Source organism: Tursiops truncatus, chromosome 18, assembly GCF_011762595.2.
Source record: "Tursiops truncatus isolate mTurTru1 chromosome 18, mTurTru1.mat.Y, whole genome shotgun sequence".
NCBI classification, from domain to species: domain Eukaryota; kingdom Metazoa; phylum Chordata; class Mammalia; order Artiodactyla; family Delphinidae; genus Tursiops; species Tursiops truncatus.
Window position 1 is genome coordinate 75,831,973 of NC_047051.1, and position 27,628 is coordinate 75,859,600.

At 44.2% G+C, this 27,628-nt stretch overlaps 1 long non-coding RNA gene across 2 annotated transcripts; it reads left to right on the forward strand.

The window, feature by feature from the left end:
* The first annotated feature begins 231 nt into the window (after window positions 1–231).
* LOC141277081 (uncharacterized) lies at window positions 232–26,123 on the forward strand. Of its 2 annotated transcripts, XR_012327783.1 has the most exons (3): window positions 232–5,102; window positions 10,530–10,607; window positions 12,191–26,123. It is a non-coding gene; the product is annotated as an uncharacterized lncRNA (long non-coding RNA). The 2 variants fall into 2 exon arrangements; XR_012327782.1 differs by having other exon boundaries at window positions 10,530–26,123.
* The last annotated feature ends 1,505 nt before the right edge of the window (window positions 26,124–27,628 follow it).

A 27,628-nucleotide genomic window follows, 5' to 3' on the forward strand; every position in this document is an offset into this window, starting at 1 on the left:
CCAGGGCGCCCCGGCCCCGCCCCCAGCCCCGCCCCCAGACGCCCGGCGCCCCGGGCCTCGCCTCAGGCCCCGCCCCCCACGTCCCGCCCGCGCCGCGCGCCGCGCGCCGCGCGCCGCACCTGGACCCCGCCCGCCCAGGTGGACCTGGCTCCTGGGCGGACCCGCGACCTTTCCCCGGGGCGGGCGGTGCTTTCCGCCGCGAAGCGATCGGAAGACTCAGGCAGGTAGGAGCGCCAAGTCGGGCACCAGGTCGGGGCGGCTGGCGGATGGAGAGCGGCGTCCGAGGAGGCGGGTCGGGGGTGGACGCAGCGCAGGGACGCGGCCCGGGCCTGCTGACCTCAGAGTCCCGCGGGGGATACGCTCCAGCCCGGCCCCCCAGGCTCTCCTCCTCCGTGGGTGCAAGTGTGGCCCCGGGGCCGGGCGCAATGAGTTTTTCTGGAGTGAGGGTCTGCGAGGACCCGTCCTCCGACTGTTAGTGATTAGAACGGAGGGGCGCTTGCTAGTGTCGTTTTTGTTTTGTTTCGTTCACTTTGGCAAGAAGACGATTATGCTCTTTTCTATTTGAGAAGTGGACAGCCAACGCCACTTAAAACTTGGGAGTGAAAATTTGACTTTGGCAGTTGCGATGACGACTAATGAAATCTTTCCATCTTCCTTCTTTCATGGAGTGAACCTCGAAATGCTTCTAACACACTCGGCCTGTGGGACTCGGTACTTATTTGAGACGATGGTGATGCTCTAGTGTGAACACCGGGGGGCGCTGTTTGCCGAGGCCGCGCCGAGTCCTCGGGTTCCCTGCAGAAGTCGGGGGCGGCGCGCTGAGACTCAGATGCGCGCGGGTGGGGGGAGGGCGTCTCAGCCGAGGAGGACCGGCCTTGCGCAACTCCTGCCTTGCTCCGTGTTTCCTGCCCCGCAAATCGGAGCTCTGCCCACCGTTACTGCCCACCCCCTCCCAAGCTTTTTACAGTACCTCTCCCGCCCCCTTTCCCTCCAAGTCCTTACCCAGCTTTATTTTCTCACCACTCTATTATAGAGTTACGCTGCTTATTCTCCGTGCAGTATCCCTCTCTGGAAAGTAAGGGGCATGAGGAAGGGACTGTTTCTGTTTTGCTCCTCCCTCGGCCTGGTGAAGTCTCCAGCACATAATAGTTGCTCAAGAAAGCTTTGAGTCAGGACACAGTGGATGAATTCACCATCCTGGTGAGGCCAGAAGGGATTTCGGGCAAACGTCACCACCAACCCTGCTCCACACCTCGCTCCTCTGGTAGTTTAAATTTCCCTAGGGAGGGGGACCGTCTTTTAAGCTAATTCTGTATCCCCCAGCTCACCAGACCTTTCTGGCCGGCTCCCTCATTCAGTAAACCTGTGGACGTAAGCCCATGAGGGCGCGGCTTTTTGTGCCTTTCTCTGGTGTCTCCCAAGTGCCTAGAACTGGAACGCAGTCCCCGCTCGATCAGTGTGTGTTTGAATAAACGTGTTGGTTTGCTGAAAGCTGTCCCCACTTGAAACACCGGTGTTTTCTGAGCAGGATTTGAGGGGCAGTGCTGATCGCAGCACCTAGCCTGCCGCCTGGCACGTGACGGAATTCACTCAGCAAGTTTGTTTAAAAAAAAATTTTTTTTAATTGTCCAGCACTTTGAAAAACTAAATTTAACCAGGAGAATGTCTCCATATCAAATTTCAACCACTCCTATAAAACGCCTTGAAGACTGATTCCTTTTCAGGAAGTAGGACTGAGGAAGAAGTTAAAAGGTTAAAAGTCTGTTTAAACTAGCCACTCTCATCCCGAGTGCAGTGTTTTTTCTGCCTGCATTTAAACCACTGACCTAACAGGGTAACCCTTTTACCGATTGCTTAGATGAAAGGTGCCCAAGGCCAAGAAAATTATGTAGTTCCTTTTTTTTTTAATTAATTTATTTATTTTTGGTTGCTTTGGGTCTTCATTGCTTCATATCTCTAGTTGTGGCAAGCAGGGCCTACTCTTCGTTGCGGTGCGGTGCGCGGGCTTCTCATTGCAGTGGCTTCTAATGTTGCGGAGCATGGGCTCTAAGGCACGTGGGCTTCAGTAGTTGTGGCTCGTGGGCTCAGTAGTTGTGGCGCGCGGATTGGCAGGCGGATTCTTAACCACTGCACCACCAGGGAAGTCCCTGTAGTTCCTTTTTAAATAGATGCAAACTGAACAATTCTGGGACTGTCCACAGTTACAATAAAGGAAATAAGCAAATGTGGTCGCTTCTGTTGGATTTTGCAAAGTGGTTTGGGAGTTTTTAGGTACTTTGTTGTGGAACAATTCTATCTTTTAAAGTACTTTCCTCTTAAACAAACAAACAAGCAAACTCTGGCTATGTACATGTCTTTGTTCAGCAGATAGGAGTTGAGAAGCTAAGCTCTAAGCCCTGACCTAGGGCTAGAGCAGTAAGAAAGACAGCCAACAAAATAAACAAGCAAAATATATAGTGTCCTAGACAGTTATTAAATGTTTGATGGAGAAAAACTGAGCAGGGAAGGTGGATAGAGAGCGAGGCCTGGGGATGGATGCAGGGGTTCAGTTTTGAACAGGATGTCTGCAAAGGTGAAGTTTCTGGAGCATTAGAATGAGTTTAGGAGTTAAACATGCAGTTATCTGGAAGAGGAAGGGTTCAGGTACAGAGAGCAGTGAGTGCAAAGGCCCTGAGACAGAAGCCTTCCTGGTGGGCTCCATGGGAGTACAGAGCAGGGAACAGAGCAGGTGAGCTGGACACCAGGCCCATGAGGAAGGGGGGCGAGTGGCCAGAGAAGGTCATCGGGACCTGTGGTCGTGATGAGGGCTGTGGCTTGTACTCTGAACCAGGTGGAAGGGTGCCCGAGGGCTCTGAGCAGAGAAGAGACATGATGTGTCCTAACACCTTCCTGCCGTGTTGAGGTGGCCATGGCAGGTGCAGGGACATCAGGGAGAGACAATGGTGGCTGGGATCAGCGTGGCGGCAGAGGAGTGATCAGCGTTGTTTACATTCTGGATGTATTTTGCAGGTGGAACGTACAGTATTTGGTGTGGATTAGACGTGGAATAAAAAGGGTAGGAGGGGGTGGGAAGGGAGAGGGAAAAGAAGGAGGAGACGGAGGGAGGGAAAGAGAGAGGAGCCAGGAGCTAGCATCTGGACAGGTGGGTACCACATCCATCTTACTCAGGTCTAGAGGAGCAGCCGTCCATCACTAGAGCGAGGCTTCCCGACCTCAGCACACTGACGTGTTGGACCTGATAATTCAGTGGTGGCAGGTGTCCAATGGATGTTCAGCATTGCCCCCTGGCCTCTACCTACTAGACAGGAGGAGTGACACCATCACGTCCCCCATTGTGACAACCAATCAATATCTCCAGGCATTGCCGAGTGTTCCCTGGGCCAAAATTGCCTTCAATTTAGAACTGCTGCTCTAGAATAATACCGATGCACTTTAGGATTCATCATTAAATGTCTTAGAGGGCTTCCCTGGTGGCGTCGTGGTTAAGAATCCGCCTGCCAATGCAGGGGACATGGGTTCGAGCCCTGGTCCTGGAAGATCCCACATGCCGCGGAGCAACTAAGCCCGTGCGCCACAACTACTGAGCCTGCGCTCTAGAGCCCGTGAGCCACAGCTACTGAAGCCTGCGCGCCACAACTACTGAAGCCCATGCGCCTAGAGCCCGTGTTCCACAACAAGAGAAGCCCCTGCTCGCCGCAACTAGAGAAAGCCTGCGCGCAGCAACAAAAGCCCAATACAGCCAAAAATAATAAATTAACTAAATAAATTAATTAATTTTTTAAAAAATAAATGAAATAGATGTCTTAGAAGTGAACGTCACTCACTAATTATTTTGAAACATATCTAATGAGATTTTATAAATATTGTGGAAATCTCCTCTTCGTCCCACATAAAATAGTGACTACTATTTATTAGTCACCTACTATGTATTGGGTTCATTACCTATAAATCTCTCAGAGTGTTAGGAACTTTCTCAGAGTCACACAGCTGGCTCTTGGCAAAGGGCATGTGTCTAATCTTGAGGTTTTACCCTGTGCCGTGCCATCTGGCCCATGTCCCAAACATTTACATCCGTAAAATACTGATTCCCCTCCCTTTAGTTCACATCTGCAGAACCCACATCTGCTTAAGAACAAAAGTGATTCATATAGAAGCTGTTGTCCTCGAAATGGTCCACCAGCGGCTGAAGATACCCCCCTCAGGGTGGATAGAGCAGGTTGGGCTGTTATGTCCTAACAGTATGTATCCTAATATATATATATATATATATATATATATATATATATATATATATACACTCTTTTTCAGATTTTTTTCCATTATAGGTTATTACAAGATATTGGAAAAAAAAAAAAAAAAAGGATTTCCCTGGCTGTCCAGTGGTTAGGACTTGGTGCTTTCACTGCCGTGGCCCGGGTTCAATCCCTGGTCGGGGAACTAAGACCCCACAAGCCTCGAAGCAAGGCCAGAAGAAAGAATTAAGATATTGAATATAGTTTCCTGTGCTTCAATAAATTTAAAAAATTATATTTTGTTTATATATATAATTGAAACACTTTGCTGTACACCTGAATCTAACACAATGTTGTAAATCAACTGTATACTTCAATTAAAAAAAAGAGAAATTAGGCAAAAAAAATCTATTGGTCATTAGTGGTTTTTCTTTGGTTACTTGCCTATTTATAACTCGGGTCCATTTTTCAGTTAGGGCGCTACTATAGTTTTGACAGTCTTCAAAATTAAAAATTGGGGGTCATATGTGTATTATATGTAAATAAATTTCAAATATATATAAATACAAAACATGCATAAATTATAAACATATGTAAATAAGTTTCTATGATATATACATATACAAAGCTTATATGTATATATTTGTTTACATAACTATGTCAACCTTGCTTATGGTGATTTTTTTTAACATGCAAATATTATTTTTTATTTGTAAGTAACCAAATCTACCAACTTCTCTTGCATAGTTTCTGGCCATTTCAATAACCATCTGATCCACTAGATTTCCTGCTAAAGGCCTGGTGTCAGCTGAGTGAAAGGAAAGAGCATGAGAAGAGCTAGATCTGAAATCCAGATTGGCCACTTTTTAAGTAAGCGACTCTGGGCAAATATTTCCTAATCGTCATGCACTTTGGTTTCCTCATCTATCAAATGTGGACGATACTGTCCCTCTCGGTGTTGTTATGACATGTGATCTTCTACAGAGCGGGTGCACAGTAAATGTCAGGTCCCTCAACCCCTCCTCTGTGGGACCCCCCTCAATTCAACTAGCACCCCGTTGGCCAGCACCACCACAGTCTACAGGATGAATCAGGCCCTTGGGGACTCCAACCTTACCCCAGCTTGGGCGGGAAATAGTGGGTGTTTATCGAGTCTGTTTCACTTTTCATTTTCCAACACCCGCCCCACTCCAGAGTTTCTGCTCTTCTTTCTCTTAGAATTCCCTTCATCCTCTTCCCTTCCCAGAAGTCAAGTTGATGATCTGAGGGCCGGATCCCCAGCTGTGCTCCCAGAGCTGCACCTGCTGGAAGGCTCACACCCCAACATTCCAGGCTTCAGAATCTGGACCCTTGGCAGGGCTGCTGGGGGAACCAAACTTACAGAAAGACTGTTAGGCTGAAACATCTACACCCAGATTGCGGGGAGAGGGGTACCTAATGGGGAACATTGAAAAATTTCTTCAAACGCTTGAAAAGAGTAAAACAAGATACCCAAAGCTGTCATGATCAAATAACTGCTATACCGGCTGGTAGTTTATATCAACAATCTGCCGAGACCACTTCTTAGATTTCAGAAAATATTTCCATCTAATTCAACACTGTCGCTTTCTAACAGCTCATTTTCCACTTACCGTAAAGATTATCCTAAAACTGCAAAGCAAATTGAATGGAATTTTATAGAAATGGGAGTCAAATCAAGACAGACTCCCCAAATGGTAGATTTCTGACAAAAAGAGAATCTTGTTAAATATAAAGCGTGTGGTGGCAGCCAGTACAGAGGGGTGATCACAGATCCTGTCTTCCGCACCATCTGCCCGGCTTCCGCCCTCTGCATAGACACTGCTATCCCTGCCCTCGATCACACACACTTCAGGGAAATGTCAGGATGATTCCTGCCCACAAATCACGTGACTGGTCCAGGATCAGCACTACAGCATCTTCCTTCATGGTTTCTTCCAAGTCATTCCATTCTTTCTACCTCTAGTCTGCTTGATCCAAATCTGGGTGATCCCATAGGTAGACCCCCAGACTGTGGCTCATCTGTTCTGTCCCAACGCTGGTTGCAGGATCTCTCAGTCTGGGATGCTGGTCTTTATGTTTCTTTTCCCAAACAGACCGCAGTTCCCTTGGGGACAAGAGGCTGACTTCCTTTCCCTGGTGTATAGGTTTGCCCGGGCTGCTGTAACAAGTACCACAGGCTGGGCGGCTTAAACGGCAAACGTTCATCTCGCGATTCTGGAGGCTGGACGTGCGAGATCAAGGTGGGCCTGGCTCTGCGGGGCATCCTGGTGCTGCTGGCAGAAGCCCTGTGCCCGCTGCCCTGTCACTGCCACAGCGCTCCCTGTGGGCCGAAGTCTGGACACAGGGCTGTGCGTCTTCCTCCCTCGTTTCTGTAACAGATCAGCTTGGTCTATGCTTGCCTCCTGACTGATCTCCAAGTCGGGACCTGGTCCTGGAGGACATGTGCCCCCAGAAGGACTTTGAAGGGGCTTCAGGACAAAGAAAGAAGGGTTGGAGGGCAGCACTGCTGCCGGGCTCCATCTTCCTCCATCAGGCCTCAGCCTCTCCTTCCCTGGGGCCATGGGCCTGGCTGCAGGTGTGGGTGTGAGTGCAGGTGTGGTGCAGGTGTGGTGCAGGTGTGAGTGCAGGTGTGGGTGCAGGTGTGGTGCAGGTGTGGATGTGGGTGTGTTAGTGTGAATTCAGCTGTGGGTGTGGGTGTGGGTGCAGGTGTGGCTGCAGGTGTGGCTGCAGGTGTGGGTATGAGTGCAGGTGTGGTGCAGGTGTGAGTGCAGGTGTGGTGCAGGTGTGGATGTGGGTGTGTTAGTGTGAATTCAGCTGTGGGTGTGGGTGCAGGTGTGGCTGAAGGTGCAGGTGTGGGTGCAGGTGTGGGTGCAGGTGTGGTGCAGGTGTGGATGTGGGTGTGTTAGTGTGAATTCAGCTGTGGGTGTGGGTGTGGGTGCAGGTGTGGCTGAAGGTGTGGGTGTAGGTGCAGGTGTGGGTGCAGGTGTGGTTGCGGGTGTGGTACAGGTGTGGGTGCGGGTGTGGTGCAGGTGTGCGTGCGGGTGTGGTGCAGGTGTGGTGCAGGTGTGGGTGCAGGTATGGGTGCGGGTGTGAGCTGAGCAACCCCTCTGGTTTCCACCACACCTCCATCTCTGCTCACAGGCGGAGAAGCCCCTTTTCTCTCCGAATGGATGGTTTCACCTGGGCGCTCCTGGACACGGGACGCCTCTTCTGCTTTCCTCTAAGCCTGGGGTCCTTGGTGTCTGGCTGTTCCCTGCGGTCCTAGTCGGGTCTTAGAACCTGGTTACAGGGAGGGTATCCCTTGGGCCAGGCCCCAGGTCTCAAAGCACCAGGCATCTAGACACAGGAACTCTCTGACCCCACCACACACCCACTGACTCAGAAACTCTGGGTGGGCCCAGGTCTGGGGTTTTCTCAAGCCCCCCAGGTGTGTCTGAGCAGCTCAAGCCTGACACCCCTGCTAACACCTGGACTGATCTCACCAGCGACTCCGGCCATGGTCTCTCATCAGCAGACGGGCCACTCCTGCTCTGTTCACAGGCAGGGCAGCGTTTGCTCAGCAGGTCAACATCCCTGCTGACGTTGCCCCAGACCTGGCGATCATCTGCGTTCAGACATTCCTCAGTCCTTTCCTGTAATCTAATATTCGGGTTTAACAGCTCAACTTCCTCTTGCGAAACAACGTGAATTTTTCCAACCAGACAGAACAGGAACTGAAATTAGTTGCTTTTGATTTTTCAGTAACTGATCCGCCTTTTGAACTTTTTTAAACTTTGTACTTGAACGTCTTCCAAACTGTGCTCATCCGTCCATTGTCACCTCTTCAAGCTCACCGTTTGTCGGCATCTCGGAGGACAGGAGCAGAGAGGGCTTTTCATCCTCTGGGAAAGCATCGCTTTTCCTGGTCTCGTGTGGATACGCCCACTTGGGGATATTTCACTTCCCACCGTGGACGTGACTCATTTTCTCATCCCGGTTGGACGCTCAGCTCCATCTTCGGGGATGCCGTGCAGGCTGCTTCCCTCCCGCTCCGTCCTCTCCACGGTCACAGAGCTCCGTAGCGCTGAGTCGTGCTGCCTCCTAAAAGGAGCCGGCTCCCCCATGCTCTTCATCACCAGTGACCCATCTAACGGTCACTCAGTCTTCCAACCCATCTTTGGCCTTTGACCCTGTTTCCCACTTCCTTCTTTGTGAAAATCCATCCCGTGGCCTTCTCACCTTCCTGCCTACACAGCCTCCCCAGGACCTACCCTTGATCATGGGGGTCTGCTTTTTTAAAAAAATTTTGATTGGAGTATAGTTGCTTTACAATGTTGTGTTAGTTTCTGCCGTACAGCAAAGTGGCTCAGTTATACAGGTACATATATCCACTCTTTTTTAGGTTTCCTTCCCATTTAGGTCACCACAGAGCATTAAGTACAGTTCCCTGTGCTGTATAGTCGGTTCTCATTAGTTATATTTTATACATAGTGTCAATAGTGTATATATGTCCATCCCAATCTCACAATCATCCCACATCCCCCTTTCCCCACTTGGTGTCCATAAGTTTGTTCTTTATATCTGTGTCTCTATTTCTGCTTTGCAAATAAGTTCATCTGTACCATTTTTATAGATTCCACATGTAAGTGATATTATACGATATTTGTTTTTCTCTTTCTGACTGACTTCACTCTGTATGACAGTCTAGGTCTATCCACATCTCTGCAAATGGCACTATTTCGTTCCTTTTCATGGATGAGTAATATTCCATTGTATGGGGGTTTGCTTTTTAAATAAATTGGCCATACATTTAAGTATCCTATAAGTCTTCGTGCCCTGAAACTTCTGTTGCATATAAAGTTACCTAGCTTTCCTTGGAATAGAACTTGGGCTGCACTGTAATCAAACCTAAATCCTGACAAGAGTAGGCATGTAAAAACAGACCTTCTTAAAGACTCTAGAATTTCTGATGGTCTGAAAAATAAAGAAGAAACAATGACGGTATTGGGGCTACAGGAGGATGGCGACGCCCATCTCAGGATTTTAAACCACTGCTGTAGCTGGACCCTTAGGCAACCATTCAGTCTAATCTCAAGATTTCATGGTTCCTGTAAATTTCTTAGATTGCATCACCATGAGATTTGGAGGCCTTACAGGGAAGAGACAATCAGACAGTCCCACACGTGGACAGAGATGGGGCAGCACACAGCCATCTTCAGGGTCCAACGTGGGGCATGTTGCCAGCCCCAGGACACCCCCTTGAAATCTGGACCGCTGAGTCAGTGGTGGGGGCCTGAAAAGTTAACAAGAGGCAGATTAACAGGAGGAAAGAAAGCAAGTTTTACTCACACACATGTGCGTCTGTTCAGATGAAGGGGCTCCCTGAGCCGCTGGCTATAGGGGTTTATATACCAACTTAGTAGGGGAAAGGGAGGGGCAGAAAGGGCTGCTATTGGGAGACACATGAGCCTTTACGGGGACACCTGGGAGGTGTGGCAACTGTGATAATGTTTCTTTGTGCAATTTCTCATCCCTGTGTGAGGGGTCAGTCTCCTTCCCCCAAGAGGGAATAAAGTGCTGTCTTTAGCCAGATAAAGGAAGCTCCAAAAAGGCTTCTTTCTGCATCAGCTGTCTCCGGTTAAAATACTCTTCATACCCACTCCGTGAGGCTGAGTGGGTCCCTCCAGGACTAACAGAGACCTTGCTTAGGGTTTGACCAGAAGGACCACTCCTCAGGGGCATCTGGTCCAGGCTCAATGAGTTGTCTAAATGAGATCTCGATGCCTCCAGAAGGCCAGAGTTTCAGCGTTTCCCCGTAGAAACAGGCAAAGATTCCTGAGCTCTGTTCTGTAATTTACTTTTCATTTTCAAGGCTTAACGATACATACTTGCTGTGGACTGAATATTTGTGTCCCCACCCCCAAATTCATACTGTGAAATCCTAACCCCATGCATGGTGTTGCTATTAGGAGTTGGGACATTGGGGGGAAGATTGGGTCGTGAGGGTGGAGCCCTCATGAATGAGATTAGTGCCCTTATAAAAGGGACCCCAGAGAACTCCCGTCCCTCTTCCCCATGTGAGGACACAGTCTGGCAAATGCGGAATTGGGCCTCACCAGACACTGAATCTGCCAGCACCTTGATCTTGGACTCCAGCCTCCAGAACTGTGAGACATACATTTCTGTTGTTTATAAGACATCCAGCCTGTAGCATTCTGTTATAGCTCCCTGAACGGACTAAGATAATATGTTTTTTAGACTACCCATGGGAAATAAATGTGTTTTCATTTCCCAAAGGCTTACTAGAGTTTTGGACTGCAATTGGAACAGATGGGAATCTGAAAACAGTGCTCTCCTCCTGTGAACCCACCAGAGGTAGGAGGGCTGCCCCTACCCCGTTGGCTGTCACCCATCTTTAAAGAAAGGCACTGTGCCGCTAAAACTCCGGTTTGAGACTCTCATCATTTATATTCAGTAATTCATCCACAGTGTGGCTCTCAACTATTTTCATATGTTAGCTTATCGGATTTTCGGTCCATCCCCGGGCTGCCGTATTTATCTTGTCTTCTACCCCTCTTATTTGATTTAATTCTCTATTTGTCTGGCTCTAACTGACCATCGGTAACTGTATATTAGAAGACAGAACGAGAAAATCTTTTTCCAGGCACTAATCTTTTAGAACCATATCTGAGAGTCAGCGAGGAGAGAGGCTCAGATCTGCATTCCAATTGCTTTTTATTCTTTCCATGAGCAAGTTCTTTTTATTGCACCACTGGACAAACATTTCCATAAGAGATCGAGTTATAATGATTAAGGAACTAATTCTAACTTCAAGCTACTTGAATAAATATTAACATGGGTCTCAAATAATTTAGGGAAACTGTAAAGAACTATTTATAACCTGAAGCTAATTTTTAAAAATAACTTACCACCCGACTGAGTCTTAGGTTTTAAGAAGTGGGCAAACATAGTGGGGTTCTACTTAATTTTTATTGTCTTGTTTGTGTTTTCCTGTATTTTTCATATTTTCTATAATGAATACACATTACTTTTGAGAAGAGAAAAAGCAGATCTAAACTTAAACTTAAATTTGAACCTGGGAAAATGGGATGGACGTTTATGGGAAGGACCAAACGAACAACTTAAAATTCATTGCTTACTTTTAACTGCGGTTATATTTCCTTGCACCATTCAGAGTATTTACTGGCTTTGGGAGTGGGGGTGGAGGAAAAGTATGGTTAGTGAAGTGTGTTTACAGTGCCACATTGCAGTGCTGATATTCTGAAGTGTCACTGTTCTTAGGACTTTGCTCAGCACTTCTACAACAATTCTTAACAACTACTGCTCGATGAGGGTGAAAATATTAAAAATGTAGGTTGAAGCATATGAAATCGCTGGTGTTTGAGCTTTTGTGAGCTACTTTGGTAAATTCACGGTACATTTCTTGAGTGCACAATTGGAGAAGTTTGACAAATGTGTTCAGCGGTGGGACCGTCACCACAATCCAGATAATGAACATGTCCGTCACCCCAAACCCTCCTTGTGTCCTTGTCACCCTCCTGCCCCGCCCTCCACTGCATAGATAGCCCACCATTTGTTCTCCATTCACCTGTCGGGTATTTGGGTAGTTTCCACTCTGCTGCTACAATAGAGCTGCTGTGACCGTCCATACAAGTCTTGGTGTGGACATGTGCTTTCATTTATCTTGGGTAAAAGCCTGGAAATTGAATGGATCATACGGTAGGTACATGTTTAACTTTTTTAAAAAATGCCAAACTGCTTTCCCAAGTGCTTCTTGCAATTATGTTCCCACTGGCAGTGGTTGAGAGCTCTAAGTTCTTCGGTCTTTTAAATTGTGCCCATTCTCGTGGGTACACAGGGGAACCGCACTCTGGTTTCGGTTCGTATTTCCCTGCGGATGTTGAGCATATTTTCGTGGGTGTTATTGCTGTCTGTAGATCTTCCTTGATGAAATGACTATTCAGGACTTCCCTGGTGGCTCAGTGGTTGAGAATCCGCCTGCCAATACAGGGGACATGGGTTCGATACCTGGCCCGGGAAGATCCCACATGCCACAGAGCAACTCAGCCCATGAGCCACAACTACTGAGCCCGCGTGCCTAGAGCCCCTGCTCCGCAACAAGAGAAGCCACCGCAGTGAGAAGCCCGCGCACCGCAACGAAGAGTAGCCCCTGCTCGCCACAACTAGAGAAAGCCCACGCACAGCAACGAAGACCCAGCGCAGCCAAAAATAAATAAATAAACGCATTAAAAAAGAAATAAGAAAAAAAAGAAATGACTATTCAGATTTTTGCACAGGTAGTACTATTTTTTAAAAGCCCCGCAGATGATTGTAACGTGGGGAGACAGTTGAGAGTCACCGAGAGCAGCCCAAGCTCCCCAAACACTAATCCCCGTGGCAGCTTCTTGCGCCCTCTACTGGCGATGGGGGGTAGTACCCTCCCTTACCCAGGTTCAAGGAGAGGGTGAATCCTTCCAGAGCCCTGAGGACCCTTCTGGAGCCAACCTCAGCACGAATCTTGTAGGGGATGTCGAAGTGGAGAAGGATGGCCGTCTCCTCCCTTCCTCACACACACCTCCATCGGTTACGAAGGAAACTATAGGCCTAAAAAGGAATCAATCGTGTTAGGCCCCAAGGCAGTAGATCAAGACTTAATACCTAACCCAAATAGTTTCAGCTTTTCCTGGAATGTGATGTTTAACCGACCAACCTGGCATTTCCTGGTCAGCACTAGGGGGTAATCTGACTGACAGACCCACTCCAATCCCCCCCCACCCCGCCCCAGAAGGGTGACCTCACCTCCAACAATGCATTCTTTGTTAATAATCCTCCCTCCCCCACTCCCTGCCACCTTTAAAACCCTTTCCTTTCCTGCAGCTCAATGAAGCTACTTTCTGCTTGCTAGATGGGCTGCTGCTGGGTTCATGAATCGTTCAATAAAGCCAGTTCGATCTTTTAAATTACTCATTAACTTTTTGTCGTCTAACACGATAAAGTTACAAAAGTGATACATGTGGTTTTTTGTTTGGTTGGTTTTGGGTTTTGGCCACACCCTGTGGCATGTGGGATATTAGTTCCCCCACCAGGGATCGAACCCGTGTCCCCTGCAGCAAAAGCTTGGAGTCTTAACCACTGGACCATCAGGGAAGTCCTTAGATGCAGTGTTGTGTTTTGTTTTGTTTTGCTTTTTACATCAAATGCAAAGTGTAAATGTAACACTACCTTGATACTTGCCCTGTCCATGCTCATCCGGAAGGGGTATTGCTGTAAACAGTTGAGGGAAATTTTTTTTTTAATTAAAAGAAAATCAGTTGAGAGAAATTTTAATGAAGAAAGTATGGACTTCCATCTTTATTCTCTCTTTCAATTAATATGTGACCATGGGCAAGGCTCTGGGTATACTTAATGCATAATTTCCTCATCTGGAAATGAAGTCATTGCCTACTCTCCTTTTCTCATGGGGTTTTATGACAATTAAATGATGTGTGTGAAATGGAACATTTACAAAAATGTATCTGTACTAAGTCTTGATGGAAATATCAACAATTGTCAAAGAATTTAAATTATTCTTACCACAGCCTTCAAATAAAACACAATTAAGTTGAAAACAAACAATAAAAAGAGAGTTTGAAAACCTAAATGTTTGTAGCTTAGAATGAAACACTCATGAATTATGGAAGAAAGTATAGTGGAGAATCACAAAATATTTAGAACTGAACGTCAATGGGCAGTTTATTAAAGCTTGTGTGATGCAGCAAAGGCCATACTTAGAGGCAAATTTATATCCTTCAATGCATTTATTAAAAAGAAGAAACATTTAAGAGAACTAACTTAAGAGTTTGTTTTGGGACTTCCCTGCTGGTCCAGCAGTTAAGACTCTGGGCTTCCAATGCAGTGGGCGCAGGTTCAATCCCGGGGAACTAAGATCCCATATGCTTCATGGCATGGCCAAAGAGGGGGAAAAAAAAAGAGGTTTCTTTTTAAAAGTTGAAAAAGGAACAGAAAGTAATTTTTTTTAATCACAAGATAATTAAAAATAGCAAAAATTAATAAAAGTATAATCAAAGAAGCAATAGAAAGGGTGAATAAAACTGAAATCCAGTTTAAAAAAAAGATTATTAATACTTCAAACTCTAGTAAGACTGACAAAGAAGAAAGAATCACAAATAAACTAGATATAGGATGAAAGGGTGATATGCCTACAGACTAAATTTAAAATAATAAGAATACTATACATGTTTTATACTAATATTTTGGAAGCTTGGATGAATAAATGATTTTCTGTAAAAACTGCTAAAGTTGACTGAATAAAAAATGGAAACTATAAATAAACTAATAATTAAAAAAATTAAGCCAGTAGTCAAAAGTCACCCTCAATCAAAAGATACCAAGCTTGGCCTCGGAAAGACAGCTAACTCATATTTCATATAGACTATATGAAAAAGTAGAAAAAGAGGGGAAATTACCCAAATCAGTTTGTGAGGCTGGTATAGGCTTGAATACAGAGTACAAGGAATGTGAACTATTGACCAATATCACTTGTGACTATAGGTGTAAACTCATAAATAAAGTATCAGCAAAGGAAATTCAGCAATGTATAAAAACACTAATGCACCATGACAAGGTAGTTTAGCCCAGGATTACAATATGTTGTGAATCAGAAGATGTATTGTAATCCCCTGCAATAATAGAATAAAGGACAAAAAACATATGATCACTTTAACAGTTACAGAAATATTGTCTGATAAAACTCAATAATCATTTGTGATTTTTTTTTAAAAAAGTCTTAACAAACATGGAATCAAAGGGATTTTCCTTACCCTGAAGAAAAAGGTATTTTTCAGAAGCAAACATCACACTTCCTATTTTAACTTTAAAAGCATTTCCATTCAAGTAAAAGTAAGGCAAGGTCATTTGTTATAACCCCTATGATTCTTTAAGGGCATCCTGGCAAATACAGCAAGAAAAAAGGAAAACTAAGAGTTAACAGAAACTGGAAAGGAAGATACAAATCTTGTTATTATCTGGAGATGATATAATTGCATATATAGAAAATCTGAGATAATTGACAGAGAAATAATGGTTTTGTTGGAAGTAATATCTATGCTACAAAAAACTCAATAGCATGTTATCATCAACCATAAATATTTATAAAATGGAATAGAAAAAGATGCCATTATTCATACATCAAAAGTTACCAAAAATAAATATAATACAGGATATATGAGACTTTTATGGAGAAAAGTATAATCATTGTTGAAAGACATTTTCAAAGATACAAATAAATGGAGAGTCATGTTATGACTTACGCATGAAATAAAGCTGAAAATGATGAAGGTGTCTACTCTCCTCAAATTAATTTTTTTTTGAATTTTATTTTTTATGCAGCAGGTTCTTATTAGTTATCTATTTCATACATATTAGTGTATACATGTCAATCCCAATCTCCCAATTCATCCCACCACCACCACCACCACTTTCCCCCCTTGGTGTCCATACGTTTGTTCTCTACATCTGTGTCTCTATTTCTGCCCTGCAAACCGGTTCATCTGTACCATTTTTCTAGGTTCCACATATATGCGTTAATATACGATATTTGTTTTTCTCTTTCTGACTTACTTCACTCTGTATGACAGTTTCTAGATCCATCCACGTCTCTACAAATAATCCAGTTTCATTCCTTTTTATGACTGAGTAATATTCCACTGGATACATGTACCACATCTTCTTTATCCTTTCTTCTGTCAATGGGTATTTAGGTTGCTTCCATGACCTGGTTATTGTAAACAGTGTTGCATTGAACTTTGGGGTGCATGTGTCTTTTTGAATTATGGTTTTCTCTGGGTATATGCCCAGTAGTGAGATTGCTGGGTCATATGGTAATTCTATTTTTAGTTTTTTAAGGAACCTCCATACTGTTCTCCATAGTGGCTGTATCAATTTACATTCCCACCAACAGTGCAAGAGGATTCCCTTTTCTCCACACCCTCCCCTCTCCAGCATTTGTTTTTTGTAGATTTTCTGATGATGCCCATTTGAACTGGTGTGAGGTGATACCTCATTGTAGTTTTGATTTGCATTTCTCTAATAATTAGTGATGTTGAGAAGCTTTTCATGTGCTTCTTGGCCATCTGTATGTCTTCTTTGGAGAAATGTCTATTTAGGTCTTCTGCCCATTTTTGGATTGGGTTGTTTCTTTTTTTTAATATAGAGCTGCATAAGCTGTTTATATATTTTGGAGATTAATCCTTTGTCCATTGATTCGTTTGCAAATATTTTCTCCCATTCTGAGGGTTGTCTTTTCATCTTGTTTATGGTCTCCTTTGTGGTACAAAAGCTTTGAAGTTTCATTAGGTCCCATTTGTTTATTTTTGTTTTTATTTCCATTACTCTAGGAGGTGGATCAAAAAAAATCTTGCTGTAATTTACGTCAAAGACTGTTCTTCCTATGTTTTCCTCTAAGAGTTTCATAGTGTCTGGTCTTACATTTAGGTCTCTAATCCATTGTGAGTTTATTTTTGTGTATGGTGTTAGGAAGTGTTCTAATGTCATTCTTTTACATATAGCTGTCCAGTTGTCCCAGCAACACTCATTGAAGAGACTGTCTTTTCTCTATTGGATATCACTGCCTCCTCTGCAATAGATTACTTGACCATAGGTGCATGGGTTTTTCTCTCGGCTTTCTATTCTGTTCCACTGCTCTATATTTCTGTTTTTGTGCCAGTACCATATTGTCTTAATTACTGTAGCTTTGTAGTATAGTCTGAAGTCAGGGAGTCTGATTCCTCCAGCTCCGTTTTTTTCCCTCAAGACTGTTTTGGCTATTCCGGGTCTTTTGTGTCTCCGTACAAATTTTAAGATTTTTTGTTCTAGTTCTGTAAAAAATGCCACTGGTAATTTTATAGGGATTGCATTGAATCTGTAGATTGCTTTGGGTAGTATAGTCATTTTCACAATATTGATTCTTCCAATCCAAGAACATGGTATATCCCTCCATCTGTTTGTGTCATCTTTGATTTCTTTCATCAGTGTCTTATAGTTTTCTGAGTACAGGTCTTTTACCTCCTTAGGTAGGTTTATTCCTAAGTATTTTATTCTTTTTGTTGCAATGGTGAATGGGATTGTTCTCTTAATTTCTCTTTCTGATCCTTCGTTGTTAGTGTATAGGAATGCAAGAGATTTCTGTGCATTAATTTTGTATTCTGCAACTTTACCAAATTCATTGATTAGCTCTAGTAGTTTTCTGGTGGCATCTTTAGGATTCTCTGTGTATAGTATCATGCCATCTGCAAACAGTGACAGTTTTACTTCTTCTTTTCCAATTTGTATTCCTTTTATTTTTTTTCTTCTCTATTGCTGTGGCTACGACTTCCAAAACTATGTTGAATAATAGTGGCAAGAGTGGACATCCTTGTCTTGTTCCTGATCTTAGAGGAAGTGCTTTCAGTTTTTCACCATTGAGAATGATGTTTGCTGTGGGTTTGTCATATATGGCCTTTATTATGTTGAGGTAGGTTTCCTCTATGCCTGCTGTCTGGAGAGTTTTTATCATAAATGGGTGTTGAATTTTGTCAAAAGCTTTTTCTGCATCTATTGAGATGATCATATGGTTTTTATTCTTCAGTTTGTTAATATGGTGTATCACATTGATTGATTTGCATATATTGAAGAATCCTTGCATCCCTGGGATAAATCCCAATTGGTCACGGTGTACGATCCTTTTAATGTGTTGTTGGATTCTGTTTGCTAGTGTTTTGTTGAGGATTTTTGCATCTATATTCATCAGTGATATTGGTCTGTAATTTTCTTTTTTTGTAGTATCTTTGTCTGATTTTGGTATCAGGGTGATGGTGGCCTCATAGAATGAGGTTGGGAGTGTTAATTCCTCTGAAATTTTTTGGAAGAGTTTGAAAAGGATGGGTGTTAGCTCTTCTCTAAATGTTTGCTAGAATTCACCTGTGAAGCCGTCTGGTCCTGGACTTTTGTTTGTTGGAAGATTTTTAATCACAGTTTCAGTTTCATTACTTGTGATTGATCTGTTCATATTTTCTATTTCTTCTTGGTTCAGTCTTGGACAGTTATACCTTTCTAAGAATTTGTTCATTTCTTCCAGGTTGTCCATTTTATTGGCATAGAGTTGCTTGTAGTAGTCTATTAGGATGCTTTGTATTTCTGTGGTGTCCGTTGTAACTTCTCCTGTTTCATTTCTAATTTTATTGATTTGAGTCCTCTCCCTCTTTTCTTGATGAGTCTGGCTAAAGGTTTATCAATTTTGTTTATCTTCCCAAAGAACCAGCTTTTAGTTTTATCGACCTTTGCTATCATTTTCTTTGTTTCTATTTCATTTATTTCTGCTCTGATCTTTATGATTTCTTTCCTTCCACTAACTTTGGGTTTTGTTTGTTCTTCTTTCTCTATCTCCTTTAGGTGTAAGGTTAGATTGTTCATTTGAGATTTTTCTTTTTTCTTGAGGTAGGCTTGTATTGCTATAAACTTCCCTCTTAGAACTGCTTTTGCTGCATCCCATAGGTTTTGGATCGTCGTGTTTTCATTGTAATTTGTCTCTAGATATTTTTTGATTTCCTCTTTGATTTCTTCAGTGATCTCTTGGTTATTTAGTAACATATTGTTTAGCTTCCACGTCTTTGTGATTTTTACGTTTTTTTTCCTTGTAATTGATTTCTAAACTCATAGCATTGTGGTTGGAAAAGATGCTTGATATGATTTCAATTTTCTTAAATTTACCGAGGCTTGATTTGCGACCCAAGATGTGTTCTGTCCTGGAGAATGTTCCATGTGCACTTGAGAAGAAAGTGTAATCTGCTGTTTTTGGATGGAATGTCCTGTAAATATCAATTAAATCTGTCTGGTCTATTGTGTCATTTAAAGCTTGTGTTTCCTTATTAATTTTCTGTCTGGATGATCTGTCCATTCGTGTATGTGAGGTGTTAAAATCCCCCACTATTACTGTGTTACTGTCGATTTCCTCTTTTATGGCTGTTAGCATTTGCCTTATGTATTGAGGTGCTCCTATGTTGGGTGCATATATATTTATAATTGTTATATCTTCTTCTTGGATTGATCCCTTGATCGTTATGTAGTGTCCTTCCTAGTCTCTTGTAACATTCTTTATTTTAAAGTCTATTTTATCTGATATGAGTATTGCTACTCCAGCTTTCTTTTGATTTCCATTTGCATGGAATATCTTTCTCCATCCCCTCACTTTCAGTCTGTACGTGTCCCTGGGTCTGAAGTCGGTGTCTTGTAGACAGCATATATATGGGTCTTGTTTTTGTATCCATGCAACGAGCCTGTGTCTTTTGGTTGGAGCATTTAACCCATCCCTGTTTAAGGTAATTATCGATATGTATGTTCCTATTGCCATTTTCTTAATTGTCATGGGTTTGTTCTTGTATGTCCTTTTCTTCTCTTGTGTTTCCCACTTAGAGAAGTTCCTTTAGCATTTGTTGTAGAGCTGGTTTGGTGGTGCTGAATTCTCTTAGCTTTTGCTTGTCTGTAAAGCTTTTGATTTCTTCATCGAATCTGGATAAGATCCTTGCTGGGTAGAGTAATCTTGGTTGTAGGTTCTTCCCTTTCATCACCTTAAATATATCGTGCCACTCTCTTCTGGCTTGTAGAGTTTCTGCTGAAAAATCAGCTGTTAACCTTATAGGAGTTCCCTCGTATATTATTTGTCATTTTTCCCTTGTTGCTTTCAATAATTTTTCTTTGTCTTTAATTTTTGTCAATTTGATTACTATGTGTCTTGGCATGTTTCTTCTTGGGTTTATCCTGCCTCAGACTCTCTGCACTTCCTGGACTTGGGTGGCTATTTCCTTTCCCATGTTAGGTAAGTTTTTGACTATAACCTCTTCAAATATTTTCTCAGGTCCTTTCTCTCTCTGTTCTCCTTCTGGGACCCGTATAATGTGAATGTTGCTGTGTTTAATGTTGTCCCAGATGTGTCTTAGGCTGTCTTCATTACTATTCATTCTTTTTTCTTTATTCTGATCTGTGGCAGTGAATTCCACCATTCTGTCTTCTAGGTCACTTATCCGTTCTTCTGCTTCAGTTATTCTGCTATTGATTCCTTCTAGTGTATTTTCTTTTCAGTTATTGTAGCTCTGTCTGTTTGTTCTTTAATTCTTCTAGGTGTTTGTTCTTTAATTCTTCTAGGTCTTTGTTAAACATTTGTTGCATCTTCTCGATCTTTGCCTCCATTCTTTTTCCAAGATCCTGGATCATCTTCACTATCATTTTTCTGAATTCTTTTTCGGGAAGGTTGCCTATCTCTGCTTCATTTAGTTGTTTTTCTGGGGTTTTATCTTGTTCCTTCATCTGGTGCAAAGTCCTCTGCCTTTTCATTTTGTCTGTGTTTCTGTGAATGTGGTTTTCCTTCCACAGGCTGCAGAATTGTAGTTCTTCTTGCTTCTGCTGTCTGCCCTCTGGTCTCCTCAAATTCATTTTTAAAGTCAATGCAATTCTAATCAAAATAGCAACATATATTTTATGGAAGTTGACAAGCATACCCAAAATTCTCCTAAAAGGGCACAGAACCACCATTTGACTTAGCAATTCTACTCCAAGGTACTTCCCCGAGAGAACTGAAGACATATGTACAAGCACAAAATCTTGTACATGAATATTCACACAGCATTATTCATAGTAGCCAAAAAATGAAACAAACCACATGTCCACCAATGGATGAATGGATAAATAAAACGTGGTCTATCCACAAGATGGAGTGCTTTTCAGTCATAAAAGGGAATGAAGCAGTGACACATGCTACACCCTGGATGAACCTTGAAAACGTGCAGCTGCGTGAAAGAAATCAGGCCACATATTCATTCCATTTTTATGAAATATCCAGAACAGGCACATCTATAGAGACAGACAGTCCATTAGTGGTGACCAGGGGCTCGGGGAGGGGTCGTGGAATATGGAGTGACTGCTGATGGGCACGGATTTCTTTTCGGAGTAATGAAAATATTCTAAAATTCGGAAAGCATTATAAGTGGACTTGCCCTACTCCCTGCTAAGATTGTTAGCAACGGAGACCAAGTGTCATTATTGCCCGGGAGCTAAGCACACAAGTGCCCATCAGTAGAGGAGAAAAGAGAGTGCATAACCGTCCAAGGGAATACTGCTCAGCCTTCAAAGGAAGGAGACTCTGCCCCACGCCACAGCATGGATGAACCAAGGACATTATGTTCCAGGGTCTGTCACAGGCTGTAATCAGGCCAGGACTGGGGTCCCACCTGAGCTGGACAGGGAGGGACCAACGTCCCAGCTCAGATGGCTGTTGCAGGATTTGGTTCCTTGTGGCCCATTAGACCGAGGGCCTCCGTTTCTTTCTGTCCGTTACCTGAGACCATCGTCAGCTACTTGCCCTGTGGGACTATCCGTAATGCAGCTCTGTCATCGGTTGGTAAGGGAGAGGGACATTGGGGTCTGCTGGGGGATGAAGACACATCTATGTTACGTGGTCATGGAAGAGGGCTCCCATCCCTCTGCCACATTCTACTGGTTAGAAGCAAGTCACAGTTCCGCCCACACTCAAGGGGTCGGGATCCCACAGGGGGTGACCCCGGTGGCGGGATCATGGGCCCAAGTCAATCTGCCCGCCACACCTGGGCTGTTGGTAAAATGGTCCCAAGGGCAAACACACCCTTGTAAGCCCCACGCTGACTCTACCCTGTGCTTTCACAGGGCAGGGTATTCCTTCTAACATCAGTCCCGTGAGGCCCCAGAGAAGAGCAATTCAACTCTGGAAACATCACTGTTTACTTTCTAACACCTGGACACAGAATCTGGCTCCTAACGCTTCTTTTGGAGGCTAGACTCATCCTTACCTGTGTACTAAGTTATAAACACCCAATGGGTGTGGTTCTGCATTTAGTTAAGCGACAAGTGCAGCCTTCTCACCCAAAAAGATGGTTACTTCTAAATATTACTAGAAATGAGATTTAAAGGAAGAAAATCTCAACATTGGGAAAAGACAGCATTTTTCCAAGGAGTCCCAGTTGAACCTGTTAATAGAGCTTTTAACTGCAGGGAGATGTGTCACAGACCACAGAAAGCAGTATTTTGTAGAAAATCCAAAGACAGGTTGTCCGGAACAGGAAAGACAGCAACAGGACAAGAAGCCAACAGCACGTTTCTGGGCTTGGACAGAGTTCTTCTCAAAGGCCCAAGCGTCTAACGTGAGGAGTAGCAAAGGGAAACTACAATACGTACTCGGAGGTGTTCTGGAAGCCTGAAGATGGACATTGAGGTAAAATCAGAGGAGTGTGTGCTGTCCCAGGGGCCTGGTGTCCAGGAGGGTGTACAGTAAGTCCCCTACATACAAACGAGTTCTATTCTGAGAGTGCGTTCGTAAGTCCAATTTGTTCATAAGTCCAACACAGTTAGCCTAGGTACCCAACTAACACAATCTGCTATATAGTACTGTACTGTAATAGGTTTGTAATTCTTTTCACACAAATAATACATAAAAAACAAACACAAAAAATAAAGAAAACATTTTTAATCTTACAGTACAGTACCTTGAAAAGTACAACAGTTGGCATACGGGGGCTGGCCTGGAGAGAACAGGCAAGAAGAGTTACTGACTGGAGGAGGGAGAGGAGGTGGGAGAGGGTAGAGCTGAAGGATCCTCAGCAACAGGAGACGGAGGGCGAGCTGCAGTTTCCCTCACGCCTGAGGTTGCTGGAGCGCACGGTCGCATCTTTGAAAGCTCGCACCTTGAGGGTTCGTATGTAGGGGACTTGCCGTATCAGGGCAGAGCTGTCTTTATATGGGTGTGTCAGACCTGTCTCCCCCTTGTTGGGTAGGAGCAGAAGCCTGTTTGCAAATACCAGCGTCATTAGTAGCCGGGCAGCATTGATCGCACTGTCCTTGAGATCAGTGGTAAAAATGTCCACATATTGAGATGCAGGGAAGTCATTCTGGCTTATGCACGAGTTAACTTGAATCTTATGCTAACTAAACCAGCCTGACTGTGGCCTATCAGACACACATTGTACATCTGCTTTAATTGGTAAAGAAAAGGGCACATTGACCGGAAGTAAAAAATGTCCATGTTAAAAAAAGCTTGGGCTTCCCTGGTGGCGCAGCGGTTGAGAGCCCGCCTGCCGATGCAGGGGACGCGGGTTCGTGCCCCGGTCCGGGAGGATCCCACATGCCGCGGGGCAGCTGGGCCCGTGAGCCATGGCCGCTGAGCCTGCGCGTCCGGAGCCTGGGCTCCGCAATGGGAGAGGCCACAACAGTGAGAGGCCCGCGTACCACAAAAAAAAAAAAAGAAAAAGAAAAAGGAAGCTTAATTGCCTCCCATCCTGCGATGTCAGTGCTGGTCATGCTCTGATGATAAGACTCCCTTCCCAGGTCTAGGGCCACGCTGACTCGCTGTGTACATGCTGATCTCTGTGTGTTTTTCCTTGAAATGTATCCTGGACTTGTTTAAGGTGCTTTGCTCTGACAAGATATAAAACTGTGCTGGCAACCGTGCTTCCCTGGAGCAGTTTCTCAGAGTTATCTGGGAAGAGGGCTTCTGGGCTAGTTCTCAGTTTGGCTTAAATAAAACTCTTCTATTCTTCTTGTAGATTGTTTACTGATTATTTGCGTCGACACCAGCAGGCCTGTGGTTGATGGTAGCGCTCTGCCCCTCACCTCTGCCAGCCTGACTATCTCCGGGCCTCTTCTCAGTGTCCCTCCAACACTGGAGAACAGGCTGCTTAGAGATCAAACAAAGTACTTGCCCTTTGAATCTTGTCTGTTGGCTGTTTGACACAGTACAAAAGTGAAGTCAACCCAAAGAAAGAAAAATCTACCTGTGATACTGACCCCCTGGTGCAGCATCTAAGACCTACTTTTTCCCACGAATTAATATATATTTTATTATTTGGCTGAGAAAGGTGAGCCTCAGAAGGGCTAGAGGTATAAATTAACCGGTGTGGGGTAGGGTAGATCACACCCAGACGCCAGCTCTGCTGCTTTTTAGTGTCTGGGTCTCATCTTCTTCAGCAGCAACACAGTGTTAGGTTCCCTACCCCCTCAAAAAAAAAACAGATAAAAGCCCTAGTACCTCAGATGTTGGGGAGCCCAGTGTTGCCCAACTCAGCATCGCTGGGACCCGGGCTCTCCATCGCTCTCCCCGCCTCTGCCGAATATTGGCTCAGGTTCAGGCAAGATGACCTCAGGGCCCCGAGACGGCTTCCCCAGGTCCAGGTACGTGTACAGACTGGACTACCCGCTTTGCCTCTTTAAGAGCATAGAACCCACTCCTCGAAACCTGCCTCACAGCCTAGTGGCCAGGATGGCATTGCTCATGCATAAACCCTACCAAGGGAAGTGGGGTCACAGTGCCAGGTTAGATCAGTCCGGATCAACCTTCAGACCTGGGGAGAGAGCCGCCATTCCAAGTAAAGTGACAGCATCACACCTGTGCCAAGCAGGAAGAAGGTGGCTCTTGGGCAGGTCCCCCCCACTGCCTCTTCTTCCTCGTTTCCCAGCAGTGCCCAGCCTCCCAGCTGTGGCACTGGGCACCCTGTTTGTATTTTGTGGGTCCACCTGATCTACACTGGCCCCAGCACCTTGCAGGTGCCCTGTGCACGTAAAGAATTAGTACCTGTTTGTTGAAGTGAATTAAGTAGCCTCCGACATATTTGTTCTGCCTTACAAACCTCTAATTAAAACAACACCATAACCATATCATGATGGCCCAGGTTAGAAACTTGCTCAGGCACTAAGCCTGTGACCTGGAATGTCTCTTAATCTCCACAGAAGCAAAGCTGCTACTTCCTCTTGCTCTAATAAAGCACGCCTACGTTGAATTCATTCCTCTGGCCTTTTGAGTTGAAGGCAAACAGTGTGGTCTGTGCTTTTCTCTAAAGTATTTATGGGCGATCTAAGCCCACGTGAATTGCTTCATCCTTATTATTCACATTTTCTAATTGTTCCCCACGTCTCCTAGATGGAGGGTAACAAAACTTTGATGCTCAGATTTTTACTTAGTGACGCATGTGGCTTACAGAATAAGCAAATGATTTTCCTCCACAAACTTGGACTGCATCGTTGTTTTTTTTCTACCCAATAAATTTGTTAACTATGCCAAATGTTTTTTAAATTTAATAGGACCGTATTCCCTAAGGATGATAAATACTGCCTGGCTTCTCTCTCTCACTTTTTGTTAACTTGCCCCTGAATCAACTATGAGAAATGATTCTGACCCAAAACATCGTTATGCCCACCAACCAAACAGAGGTTCTAATCCTCTTCTTAAGAAGAGGATTAGGTTTCCCTGCTTCCTGGATTGGACTTGAATTCCTGGAACCCATGTTAAAGGCCACCTGCCATTTTGCCCACATCTGCCTCAGACCCGTGCAAATCTAGTCCTGGTTTTCCCAGCTATTTTTCCTCTAAGACAGAATATAAGTGTTAATGTCAGACACCAGCTCTTAGCAAGGCCTAAAGGTATAATCTCTACCAAGAAGAGGTTTAGCAGAAACAATGGCGAATCGAGAGTCCAGAAAGGTCTGTGTTCCTTTCACTACCATGATAAAATTTCATAATTGTCTCCTGAGTTAATTTCTAACTTACCTCCAGCAGAATTTCTGCTTGAATAACCTCTAAAGGATCAGACGTAAATACAGCACTGTCTGATAACGATGGTTAAGTCTGGGCTAGTTTTCAGAGTTTATAGAACTGATGTTCATCCGAAATTGCTCACATTGACCACGTTTCAAAACACAGTCATCCTAGAGACAGCAGAGGGCACTCCAGGTGAATATTAAGTAACTGCAAAGCAAACATCCCAGGAGGAAATGTGACCTGGAGTGTTGGGTGTAGTGCACGATACAGCACACGCTGAAATTTCTCCTGCTCAAAGCTAACCTAATATTTTCCATTTGTTTAGCTTCTTAATGTCCTAGGTCTGTACTGTCCCACATGGGAGACCACATGTGCCTATTTAAATGTAAGTTAATTAAAATGTAAAATTCAGTTCCTCTGTTGCACTGGCCACATTTCATGGACTCAGAAGATACAGGGGGGGCTTCCCTGGTGATGCAGTGGTTAAGAATCCGCCTGCCAATCCAGGGGACACGGGTTCGAGCCCTGGTCCAGGAAGGTCCCACATGCCGTGGAGCAACTAAGCCTGTGCGCCACAACTACTGAGCCTGCGCTCTAGAGCCCGCGAGCCACAGCTACTGAAGCCCGCGTGCCTAGAGCCCGTGCTCCGCAACAAGAGAAGCCACCGCAATGAGAAGCCCACGCACCGCAACGAGGAGTAGCCCCCGCTCGCCCGTGTGCAGCAACGAAGACCTGACGCAAGCCAAAAAAAAACTTACGAATTGTTCATTTCTGGAATTTTCCGTTTTAATATTTTCGGATCTTTGTTGACTGAGGGTAACTGAAAGCAAGGCATGCAAAACCTCGAATGAGGGGGGACGACTGTATGTTATTCGGAGGTGATGTTGGGAAGGGTGAGGGACAAGCGGTGGGCGCCCACGTTGCGGGCTGGTCACCTTTCACTCCCGGTCCTTCAGGCTTTATAAGACAAATCATGATGGCATCGGTGAACCTGGACACCGAGACGAGCCCCACCCACCCTCTTATTTCTTATCCCCACAAATCCACCAGGGGGCAGCACCACCTCTCAGACTTCACAGCCTCATAGAGGAGCAAGGAAGACGCGGAGTGTAACTGATTTGTACTCATTTCCTAAGTTTACACAGATCTTTTCCCCCAAATCTAAGGGGAGGTGCCATGAGAAGGAACTCACGTTCTGTGAGAAGCAAGAATCGCTACATCACAAGGTTAGAGGTGGCTCCTAGGTGACCCATTGAAATGTACAGTTACATTTATAAATGTATGTTTATATGTTTCCGTTGGAAATAGAAAAAAGGGTAATGTAATAAAATTATTACATAAAATAAAATATAAATAAAATAAATGAATAAAATAAAAATTCGTGAATTCACACTGGTAATAAATAACCTACTGGTTAATAAAAAATAAAAATTCTGAATAAAATAAAATAAAAATTCAGTAGTTCATGCTGATAATAAATAATCTGGCAAACACCACCTTAACCAAGCGATCAAAATTAACGAAGTTAATGTCACCTCAAAAAGGGGCACACTGACATTGCTTGTGTAGAAGATCCCGAATAATCTCAGAAGTATCTGCTGGAACTAATAGGAAAATTTAGCATGGTCAAAGGATACAATGACAGTATATAAAAATCAACTGTATTTCCATATATAAGCAATGAACAATTGAAAATTAAAAAATAATAATAGCATCAGAAGCATGATTTGGGTGTGTTGATAGAAATGTCCTAAATCATGCGGTGGTGATTACCTGATTATATACAT